Genomic DNA, 12442 nt, shown 5'->3' with positions numbered 1-12442 from the left:
GATATCCGGTCAATGAAATATCTACTCGTAAGATGACTATAAAGCATGTAAATTAATTTCACCAAAAATAATATATAATATATAAATAAAGATATTTATATATGTATATATATAGATATATATATATATATATATATATATATATATATATATATATATATATATATAATGTGACCTCCGCACTAAATTATTTAGTGTACTCCAGCATTCCTAGATCCAGTCGAAGCTTAGCATATCTTTCGGAATGTAGTGGCTTTGTGAAGATGTCAGCAACATTGTTTTCCGTGTCAATGTGAGTCATCTTAATGTCTCCTTTGTTGACATGATCTCGTAAAAAATGATGTCTCACATCAATATGTTTTGACCTCGAGTGCAGCACAGGATTTTTGCTTAAATCAATAGCGCTCGTGTTATCACATAAGATTGAAACCACATCAAACTTTTTATTATAGTCAGCCAAAGTTTGCTTCATCCATAGAATCTGAGCACAACACTTTGCGGCTGCTATATATTCAGCTTCCGTGGTGGATATAGACACAGAGTTTTGTTTCTTTGAAAACCATGAAACAAGACATCCACCAAGAAACTGGCACGTACCACTAGTGCTTTTTCTGTCGACTAGATGCCCGGCATAGTCAGAGTCAGAAAAACACACCATGTCAAATGATAGTCCTTTCGGATACCATAGACCAAGATCAGTGGTACCTTTCAAATACCTTAATATCCGTTTGACGGCGGATAAATGAGATTCCTTTGGTGCCACTTGGAATCGTGCGCACTTACAAACACTGTATTGAATATCGGGCCTACTTGCAGTGATGTACAGTAGACTTCCAATCATTCCTCGATATTTCTTTGTGTCTACAGGAATCCCCTTTGGATCTTCCGTTAATTTGTCAGAAGTAGACATAGGAGTAGAGATGGGTCTTGCGTCATCCATTTCAAATTTCTTTAACATCTCCTTGCAGTACTTTGATTGTGAGATGTGAATACCTTCATTAGATTGCCTTATTTGCAATCCTAAGAAAAAGTTTAATTCTCCCATCATACTCATCTCGAATTCATTGCTCATACTATCTGAAAATTGTTTGCACATAGCATCATTTGTAGAGCCAAAGATGATATCATCCACGTAAATTTGGACGAGTAGAATATCATCCCCTTCTTGTCTTGTGAACAAGGTTTTATCGGCAGTTCCCATTTTGAAGTTGTTATCCAACAGGAACTTACTTAACCTTTCATACCAAGCTCTTGGAGCTTGCTTTAATCCATATAGAGCCTTGTGCAGTTTATACACATATTCAGGATGTGTTGCATCTTCGAAACCGGGAGGTTGTTTCACATATACTTCTTCTTCAAGTATTCCGTTCAGAAATGCAGATTTCACATCCATTTGGAATACTTTGAAGTCCTTATGACATGCAAAAGCTAATAGCATACGAATAGATTCAATTCGAGCTACAGGTGCATAAGTTTCATCAAAGTCAATACCTTCCATTTGAGTATACCCTTGAGCAACTAACCTTGCCTTGTTCCGAACAACAGTTCCATTTTCATCGAGTTTGTTGCGAAATACCCATTTAGTTCCAATAATGGAAGTATTTTCTGGCATTGGAACGAGTTCCCAAACTTTGCTACGAGTGAATTGGAGTAGCTCATCTTGCATAGCAGAAATCCAATCCTCGTCTAGTAAAGCATCTTTAGCAGTTTTGGGCTCAATTTGAGATAGAAAGCTGAGATGATTAACCACGTTTTGAACTTGTGAGCGCGTTTGAACTCCTTTGCTTAAATCACCCAACACATTATCCAAGGGATGACTTCGAACAATAGGAATTTCTTTGGGAAGATCATCTTCAACATTAGCCAGTTCCAATGGATTATTTGGCGTTGTTGTACCAAAATCCATATTCTCAAATTGACGAATAACGTCTTCCACATTATCTTGTCCAGCATCATCTTTATCAACAAGATCAATGTATTTGGAGGATGGTTTTGACTCGTCAAAAGCGACATTCATTGACTCTTCCACCACAAGAGTTTTGAGATTGAATACTCGATAAGATTTGCTATTTTTTGAGTATCCAAGAAAAATACCTTCACTTGACTTTGGATCGAACTTTGTGAGGTAGTCTTTGGTATTTAGAATGTAGCACTTACTTCCAAATACTCTGAAGTAACTTAACTTTGGAGTTTTGCGAAAATAGAGCTCGTAAGGAGTTTGCAGCTTTATTGGTCGAAGCAACACTCGATTCAGAATACGGCAAGCAGTTGACATTGCTTCGGCCCAAAAATACTTAGGCCTACGATATTCATTTAGCATCGTATTTGCCATTTCTTGCAACGTGCGATTCTTCCTTTCGACCACTCCATTTGATTGAGGAGTGTAGGGAGCAGAAAAGTTGTGTGTGATTCCATGTTCATCACAGAAACTGGTGAAGCTAGAGTTTTCAAATTCTTTACCATGATCCGTCCTGATGTAGACGATGGTATTGTTTTGTTGATTTTGGATCTTTTTGCATAGAGCGGAGAAAGATTCAAAAGCATCACTTTTAGCTTTGAGAAATTCTGTCCACGTATATCTTGAGAAATCATCAACTATTACCAGCGTATAAGAATTTCCTCCGAGACTTTGAACAGGAACAGGACCAATTAGATCCATGTGTAGAAGCTCGAGAGGCCTTGATGTAGATATCATAGACTTTGCTTTGTGAGTGGCTCGAATTTGCTTTCCAATTTCACAGGCATCACAGATGTGATCTTTTTGATAATTCAACTTTGGTATTCCTCGAACATGATCTTTTGAAGAAAGATTCTTTATCAGCTTCATGTTTGCGTGGCCTAATCGTCGATGCCATAGCCATGGATCATCATTAGTAGTGATTAGGCACACATTCTTGACTTTACCCATGTCACAAGTATAGACATTCTTGTTACGAGGGCAAGTGAGGACTAACTTTCCATCCTTGTTCAGAATAGAACAGTGAGTGGGATAGAAGATCACTTTGTAGCCATTGTCACACAGTTGACTGATTGAAAGCAGATTGTCCTTCAAACCGGTGACAAGTTGAACATTTGAGATTTTGACACGTTCATTTCCAATATCCCCAATTCCAATGATGCGTCCTTTGCTACTATCTCCAAAAGTGACATCTCCAGCAGCAACCTTTTTAATATTGTTCAAGAGTGACTTGTTTCCAGTCATATGCCTCGAACAACCACTATCAAGGTACCACATGTCTGATTTAGCAGCAAGGCACACCTACAAATATAATCAATAAAATTTGTTGGTACCCTTTTGTCTTGAGGGTCCAGGGGTTAGTCCAACATAAGTATTTCTAGTATTTGCATGATAGAATTTAGGCATTGGATAATCATTTTGAGGCACATACAAATATCTAGATGCATGATCCCTAGTATTATAAACATGTTGCCTTAAATCATTTCTAGGATGCACGTAGTTTCTATCATAACTGTAATGTGAAGTTGGGTGATGATAGAAGCTTGTTTTAGGCATATTATAACTTCTAGGAATGTTGCCTTTAGAACTTGTACTTTGCCTTCCGTTTCCTCTTTGAAACTTAATTGGTTGTTGATGATAGCTAAACCTTGGTTGCCTTTGATCTTTATAGGCACCAGATTTCTTTGGTATAGCTTTGTCAACCCGAGTGTATGATTTTGATTCCTTTGGAATCCATACATGCTTCCCCTTAATCTCACCACTCTTATATTTGCAAAAGGAGACAGTATGTCCGACTTTATTGCAATAAGAGCACTTTAGAGTCGGTGGAATGGGAGCAACTTTAGGTGGTTCCACACATGGTTTTACTCGTTCATTTTGAGTGGGCATTGTATCCCAAACCTTCACGGTTAAAGGATTTCCTTGAGTATACCATCTTGTTTAGTATCTCATTGCCATGTGTGAATCTTTGAACCACTATCTCAAGATTTTCTTTTTCTTTAATCAAGGAATCAATCTTATCATTCAAAGATTTTTCTTGATCCTTGACTTGAGATATAAGCTTGAAATTTTCATCCTTTAGTCTTTTTGTTTCTGACCGAAACTTTTCATTTTCTTTTAAGACTAGGATCATCTCTTTTTCAATTTCAAGAGAGCTCTTTTGATGACTCGGGGTTGACTTTTCTTGAGTCAAAGATTCATTCTGAATCTTCAAATTCAATACATCAACATGAAGCTTACAATTATTCTCATTTAATTGTATCTTCTCATTCTCCAATTCTTCAGCTTGTAGTAGCAAGGAAACATTCTCTATTTCAAGATTTGTGATGTTGTCCTTGTACTTGTTGATTTCAAGCTTTAAGGAGTCATTTTGATCATTGAGTGATTTCATATCATCCTCCTTTTCGATCATAGATTCCATCATTCGAGTCAACTCTTTTTGTTGATCTTTACTCGAATCTTTGAGCTTTTCGTGTTCAGACCACGTAGCTAGGAATCTTTGATTAGTGTCACAATATCTACTATTTATATGAACTAGCAAATCAATTAGATCACTTTTAGACATGTCAAGCAGATTTAAGCTAGAGTCAATAAATAGATGCATATTTTCTAATACTCGTGAGGGACCACTTACCTCTTGGTTCGTAGTGGAATCATCTGAAGAAGTAGATGCGTTGTCCGAAGCCATTAAGCATAGATTGACAATTTCTTCACTGGCTTCAGAGGCTTCTTCATCCTCACTTAGATCCCAACCGTTTTCAGCTACGAGAACACGTCCTTTGGCTAGCTTAGGACATTCCCTCTTGTAGTGACCCGGTTGTTTGCATTCAAAACAAACATCTTGTGTATCCTCTTGAACAGGCTCTTTAGGCTTAGGTGATGTATAGTTGTTGTTGTTGATGTTGTTGTTGTTTGCATTATTGTAGGAATTGGAATTTGAATTTTGAATTCCTTTGCCTTTGTTATAGCCCGAAGGAGGAAAATTGCTCTTGTAGTTAGGAGTGTAGTTTTGAGAGTAATTAGGCCTTCCATTTGAGTTAAAAACTCTTTGCTGATTGTTTGATTTTAGGAAGCCTTTCCCATATCTTTGAGCTTTGCTTTGGAGCACACGACGAAGTTGTCTTGTTAACAAAGCGATTTCGCTTTCATCAAGATTTTTGAGTTCCTCGTTCATCTCTTCGTCGTTGTCATCATCATCGATTAATATGGCCTTAAGTGCCATATTCTTTTTCTTTTCTTCAACTTTTGGAACGACGACGTCCGGAACGTTGTCTTCCTCGTAAGCACGAAGATTTCCGAAGAGATTGTCAATGTGATAATCATTGAGATTGTGCATCTCTTTGATTGTAGTGACTTTGACTTTCCAACTTGGAGGTAGAGATTTAAGAACTCGCCGATTCTTTTCATTTTGCGTATAGTTCTTTCCAAGTTGGGCAAGTTCATCGACAATTCTAGTGAATCTTGTTTCCATGTCGATGATGTTTTCTCCTTCTTGGAGTTTGAAGTTTTCGTACTCCATAATCAAAGTATCCATTCGAGAATCTTTGATGTCAGTGGTTCCTTCGTATGTAACCACAAGTTTGTTCCACATTTCTTGTGCCGACTTGCAATTATTCACGCGCTTATATTCTTTTTCTGCAAGTGCACTTGTGAGAACCATTTCAGCTTTGGCAGCGATGTTCATTCTATCTTCCTCGTCATGAGTATATTCACTCACTTTCTTTTCGTAGATGACATCATCAATAATTTTGGTTGGAATGATGATGCCATCCTCTATAGCCATCCAAACTTTGACACCTTGAGATCGAGCATAGATGCGGAATCTCGTTTTCCATGTTGCAAAGTTGGTGCCATCGAATAGAGGTGGTCGGGAGCTAGATAGACCTTCACCGCAACCAATGGTATTTAAATACGCCATTTAGGATCACTGCTTGTTGTGCCTGTATATCTGAAAGTCACTTGACAAACACGTTAAGCAGCACAGCTCTGATACCAATTGTTAGGTCCTGATTAAGGCGTTGAATTAAGCTAGAAGGGGGGGTTGAATAGCTTAATGTCCAATTTAAAAATTATAATTGCCTTTAAAAAAATATTCTCCAAGTTTTAAATATTTTTACCGTGTTGTTTAGCAATTATATGTGCGGAAGTAAAGAGCAAATATAACACGGTCGATTTTATCCTGGTTCGCGATGGAGCAACCTCTAATAGATTCTCTCACCCCTAGTCCAGTCCCCGAGCTCCTCTCCGGACTCGAGATTTTTCACTATAAGAAAGATGTACTCCTTATAGCCGGCGGAGAAGCCTTTACAATCTAACACTTACAAATATTTATCTTGGTTCGTAACTACCCGTTACAACCTCACAATAAATGTAAAACCTCTACGTGACTTATCTTAGAACGTAACTTCCCGTTACTTCTTCAAAGTCGGTGTAGAACCTTGATGTAGTCTTTGTACTCCTACGCTTTTGCCGGTCTTGGATCTTAGGTCTTAGGTCTTGGATCTTTTCTTTTCTTCACGGTGCGAAGACGACTAACTCCCCGTTAGTACGTCTAAGACTTGGGTCTTAGAACAAGAATCACCTCACTTCACTTCACCTCACTGCAAAAGTTAGAATACAATATCTACGAAAAACAAACAGTTTATAAAATAGGAGTTTTGAACTAGTATGTTACTGTACTAGTTCGGAATTTGACAATAATATTCAAGTTAAGAATATTAAAGGCAAGTAACGTATACTTTCTTTTGATCTATTCTTTTTCGATCAAGTATACGATTGATTACTCCAAGAAAATTTAATTGGGGAGTAATCAAAGAAGTCTTTTTCTTTGTAAGCTTAAAAGCTTAGGACTTCACTTGTATTCTTTCCAATCAATTCTATGATCAAAGAGTACTTGTTTTACAAGAACTCCTTTCTGAGATATGCTTGATAATCTCGGAGAATGTAAAATATCCTCTTTATTAACTTCGTACACAATCTTTTCGAAGTTGAGGATGTAAGAAAGCTTTCACGAACAATGTTCGGAATATTCGATATATCTCCCGAGATTATAAGGTTAAGTTAGTTTGGGATCGAATATGTGTAAAGCATAATGTAACGTAAATGTAATTACGATAACTCAACACAACAAAAGACAGGAAACAATACGTAAGTATAATACAGGAATCTACAGGTTGGAGATTCGATACGAACAGACAAAGACAATCAAGATATCTGAGACGAGCATCCGTCCACTGGAAGAAGTTCATTTACATGTTCAAGCCTCAGTGAAGAATAAAGTTCAATATGTTTCTGCTATCAAGATTGCCTGAAGATCAAGTATCAAAGACCAGAAGATTCCAGTATATTTAATTTGATTATTTATAATCAAATTTATCGAAGCAACATCTAACCCGGAATGACTGATCAAGTTTATTATCAAGCAAAGGATTCAAAGAATCATTTCAGTTCGAGTCGTTCGTGAACCAGACCAGTGCACAGGACGTCAGGACGTACGAAAGTATTCAGTGGATTCGATCAACGGATTAATTGATCAAGTTAATCGAGCTGCTCTTGGATTTATTGCCAAAGGAACTTAATTAGATATATATATATATATATATATATATATATATATATTAATTGTGAATTATTTGGATTTAAATAATTCAACTAATTAATTAAACACAATTAATTATATATATATGTATATTTAATTCGTTTGCTAAATGGGAAGTCTTGAGAATTTTTCTAAGTGTTTATCACAAGGGGTGCCTCTATACTGATGAAGCGCAAACTTTGACTAAGTCAAAGTTTGCGCCACATCCCCTCTCAAACACTTAGAAAACGTCTAAGTATGTACTGTGCATACAGTTCTCTCATTTAAGCGTAACTCTTGACTTTTAGTCAAAGTTGGCGCCTCACATATGGGAGGTATAAAGCGCATCTTTCACTTAGAAATTTTTCTAAGTCCTGTCCTCTGTGAAGACTCTTTGTGCGCAACCTTTGACCAGTATCCTCAGCGCAACTGTTGACCTACTTACTTAGATTTTATCTAAGTAATTCTTCCACTGTAGTTATCTCTAAGCGCAAGGTTTGACTGGGAAGTCAAGCGCAAGTTTTGACTTCCCATTGTACAAATCCTTGGCGCCATGTTTGACTGGTAACTCTGTCATACATATATATATATATACTTGTATATATGTATATGTAATTGGCGCCAGTTAATGTGTTGTGGAGATAGATTTATTTTGGTCAGTATAAGTCGTCCAGGACGAATTCGTTAACCATGGTTAGTTGTTGGAAAGCCTATAAATAGAGCTTTGTGTTTTCATTTGAAAACAACTACACACTTTGTAAGTGCACACACTATACACATTCTCGAGAGTTAAATTAGAAGATCGTATTTATCGAGAGTTTGTAATAGAGTGATTGTAGTCTCTGCAGCCGACACTTGTGTTGGAATTTGTAGCACCCGAGGATTATTTCTAATATAAGAATATTCCCCGACTTGCTGGAGTTATTTATTTACGATTGATTTAACATGGACTGAAACAAAGATTATCCGCAATTAAATTAAATCGAAGAAATTGGTAAGACGTATTCAACCCCCCCCTTCTACGTCTGATTGGACCTAACAATTGGTATCAGAGCCAGGTTGATCGATATACAGATCTGAGATCCGTAACCAAATCTGAAAAGCTAGCTGTCCGTACAATCGTAATTTTATCTGATAACAATGTCGACACACAAGTTAGGAATCAAGGTACCTCCATTTGACAAGGATGACTACAACAACTGGAAGATGAAGATGTTGCTGTACATCAGAGTTGCCAATCCCATGTACATTGGGATTCTGGAAAATGGTCCGTTTTTGCCTATGAAGATTATTCCTGAATCTGTTGAAAATGGTGTTCGTATTCCACAGAAATCTGTTCCAAAAGAGAAAAGCGAATACACTGAGACAGATAAGGAGTATATTGCACATGACCATAATCTGCAACTCATCATTGTTGAATCAATGACCAAGACTATGACACATCTGATACTAAGTCTGAAAACTTCAAAGCAGATGTGGGACACAATAGAGGCATTGATGGAGGGATCTGAAGAAGTCAGGGAAAACAGATACGATATGCTAATTGCCAGATATGAAGCATTTCAGGCAATACCTGGAGAGAACATTTCTCAAATCTATGAGAGGTTCATGTTGTTGTTGAATGAACTCACCCTGCATGGAAAGACTTATCCACAGAAAGAGATAAACAGAAAGTTCTCATTTGTGATGCCACCCCATCTAGTTGTTAAGACAGAGACCATCCGGGAAAGAAGCGACTTCAGGACTATGACTTTGGAAAAGCTGTTTGGAAAACTGAAGACGTTTGAGATGGAACTTGAACAGAGAAAGATTATATATGGTGGTGGATCAACAGAATCCAAGAGTATGGCCTTACAGAAGACCACTGCACTTATTGCTGATCAACCATACTTTGGTTATCAACAATTAGTTGAATATGGTATCAATGATCACACTGTTGCTCAGAGTGATTGTTCATCCATCAAAACTGACTATCCTTCTACCATTACTGAGATTGTAGAAGCTGAAGTTGATGAAGTTTCTGATGAACCGGAGGATGAGTTCTACACTCAAGAAGAGCTGGAGCAGCTGGAAGATAAGTCTATGGCTTATATGGCTGCAAGGTTTAAGCATATCAAGTTCAGAAAGAACCCCCGGTACAAGAAAGCTTCAGGGAACAAGTTTCAGAGTAAAGGAGGATACTCAGGGTCAGGGTCAAAGAGTACTGGCAGTTTCAAACCAAACATGTATGACAAGAGCAAGGTCAGATGCTACAACTGCAATGACTTAGGGCACTTTGCAACAGAGTGCAGGAAACCCAAAGCGGCTCCTGTCAGAGAAAGAAGCAACTCATATGAGAAGAAGAATTCTTATGAGGATCTGAAGAAAGAGAATGAGAAGCTGAAAGCTAAGTTGGAAGAAATGGTGGCCAAGCACAAAGGAAGGGCTTACATTGCTGAGGGAAAAAGCTGGGATGACACAGATTCTGATGATGAACCTGTCCAGAGCAATTATGCATTTGCATTAATGGCTGACACTGTCGAGGAATCTCCATCTCAGGTATCTCCTGAAATTTCTGTTGTTGACATGACTACTGCTGATTATAAAAAGACTATAAATGAACTAGGTCAAGAGATGTATAACTTGCACACTAGTTTATTGGCTTCAGAATCAGATAACTGTAGTCTTTATCTAAAGATGGCTAAACTTGAAGAAAGAGTAGATGAATTAGCTTTAGAGAAACTCATGAACACTAACCTTAAAGATAGAATTGAATATCTAGAGAATAAGGAGAAGTGTAGTGCAGAAATTGAGGAGTCCCTTAGGTCTCAGATTGCTGACCTAGAAACTAAGCTTAGGGCCTATCAGAATTCTGCTTTTCTACAGAAAGAGATCTTGGATAGTCAAAGGGTTGATAAGAAGGTTGCTATTGGCCTTGACTATAGTTCTTTAGAAAAAGCTAAAAGAAAGAAGAGAAAAGAGAATGAAGGCATATTTGTTTCAGCAGGAACTGAGAATGCTCCTGAAGGAACAAATATACCTAAAATTCTGAAGAACACCAAGACCCCTATCTTTAGAATGGCACAAACAGAACCTCTGATAGAAGAAGACCTTGTCATCAAGGAAGAGTTGAAAAATGAGGAAGTTGTTAAGCCTCAAGTAAAACAGGAATCACAAGATGTACCTTCTAATTCCCAAGTCAGAGATGACTCAGATAAAACTGGATTAGGAAGTACTAGTTCCAACAAAAAGAAGAACAACAGAAATGGCAAAGACTGCTAGTCCTTCTAAGAATATGAATATGAATATGAATATCTTTTTCTGCACCATCTACCATGAATATGAATATGCCTGCACCTTCTGTTGCCCCTGTGGCAAAGACTGCTAGTCCTTCTAAGAAGAAGGAAACTCCCAACTCCAAGTCTAAAAGCACTTCTGCTAAGACTAAAAAGGAGAAGAGTCCAGTCACCCCTGAACAAGCACATGTTAAACCAGTTTCTGTTGATAATCCTGTTTCTACTAAATCACCTGGACCCAAGAACGTCTGGGTACCAAAGAAAGTTTAATCCATTTGTGAATGCAGGGCACAGGAAGGAAAAGTAAAGTTGTGTGGGTTCTTGATAGTGGTTGTTCAAGACACATGACTGGAGAAAAGTCCCTGCTCACAGATGTGGTGATGAGAACCGGCCCAATTGTAATCTTTGGAGATGACAGCAAAGGTTTTACAACGGGATATGGTAAGCTGAAAGTTGGAAATGTCATCATTGAAGATATCTCTCTGGTGGAAGGACTTAAGCACAACTTACTAAGTATCAGTCAGTTCTGTGACAAAGGATACGACGTAATCTTTCAGAAGGAAGCTTGCTTAATCCAGAACCGGAAGAACAAGGATCTTACACTCCGTGGTGTAAGAAAATCAAGTTTGTTTATAGCCGACATAGACTCAGCAAGTAAGGGGGAGGTCAAGTGTTTCTACACCAAGGCCTCTGCTGATGATAGTTGGTTATGGCATCGGAAGCTCTCACACTTGAACTTTAAGACTATGAACTCTTTAGTCAAAAGGGAACTTGTGAGAGGATTGCCACAGAAGGAATTCTGTCAAGAAGGACTCTGTGATGCATGTGAAAAAGGGAAGTCAAAGAAAGCATCACACAGGAGCAAAGGCATGACTGACATTGGTTCACCCCTTCAACTGATTCATATGGATCTGTTTGGACCAGTCAACATTCTTTCTATATCAAGGAAAAGATATGCTCTTGTGATCGTCGATGACTACTCAAAATACACATGGGTATTATTCTTACATTCAAAGGATGAAGCAGCACTCGTCATCATTGATCATATCAAGAAGATTGAAAAGGAAGCAGATCTGCCAGTAAGGGCAATCAGATCAGATAATGGAACAGAATTTCGTAATGCTGTTCTTAATGACTTCTGTACTGATAAGGGCATCTCTCGTCAGTACTCAGCTCCAAGGACTCCACAACAAAATGGTGTCGTAGAAAGGAAGAACAGAACCTTGATTGAAGCAACAAGGACTATGATTAGTCAATCAAGACTTCCAATCTATTTCTGGGCTGAAGCTGTAAGCACTGCTTGCTACACTCAAAATCGTACCCTGATTAACAAGGATTTGGATAAGACTCCTTATGAAATAATGGCCAACAGAAAACCATCACTGAGTTACTTTCATGTGTTTGGTGCAAAATGCTTTGTGTTAAAAGAAGAGCATTTGGGAAAGTTTGATGCTAAAGCTGAAGAAGGCATTTTTCTGGGTTATTCTTTGGAGTCTAAGGCCTACAGGGTTTATCTGATCAATGACGACAAGTTGATTGAAAGCATCAATGTAAGATTTGATGATACCAGACTCCCAAGTCTTCAAAAGGAAAATGAATCTGATTCTCTGGAGTTTGAGAATTTAGAAGACA

Source organism: Daucus carota, chromosome 3 (genome assembly GCF_001625215.2).
Source record: "Daucus carota subsp. sativus chromosome 3, DH1 v3.0, whole genome shotgun sequence".
In the NCBI taxonomy this organism is placed as follows: domain Eukaryota; kingdom Viridiplantae; phylum Streptophyta; class Magnoliopsida; order Apiales; family Apiaceae; genus Daucus; species Daucus carota.
Note: the sequence above shows the minus strand (reverse complement) of the source record.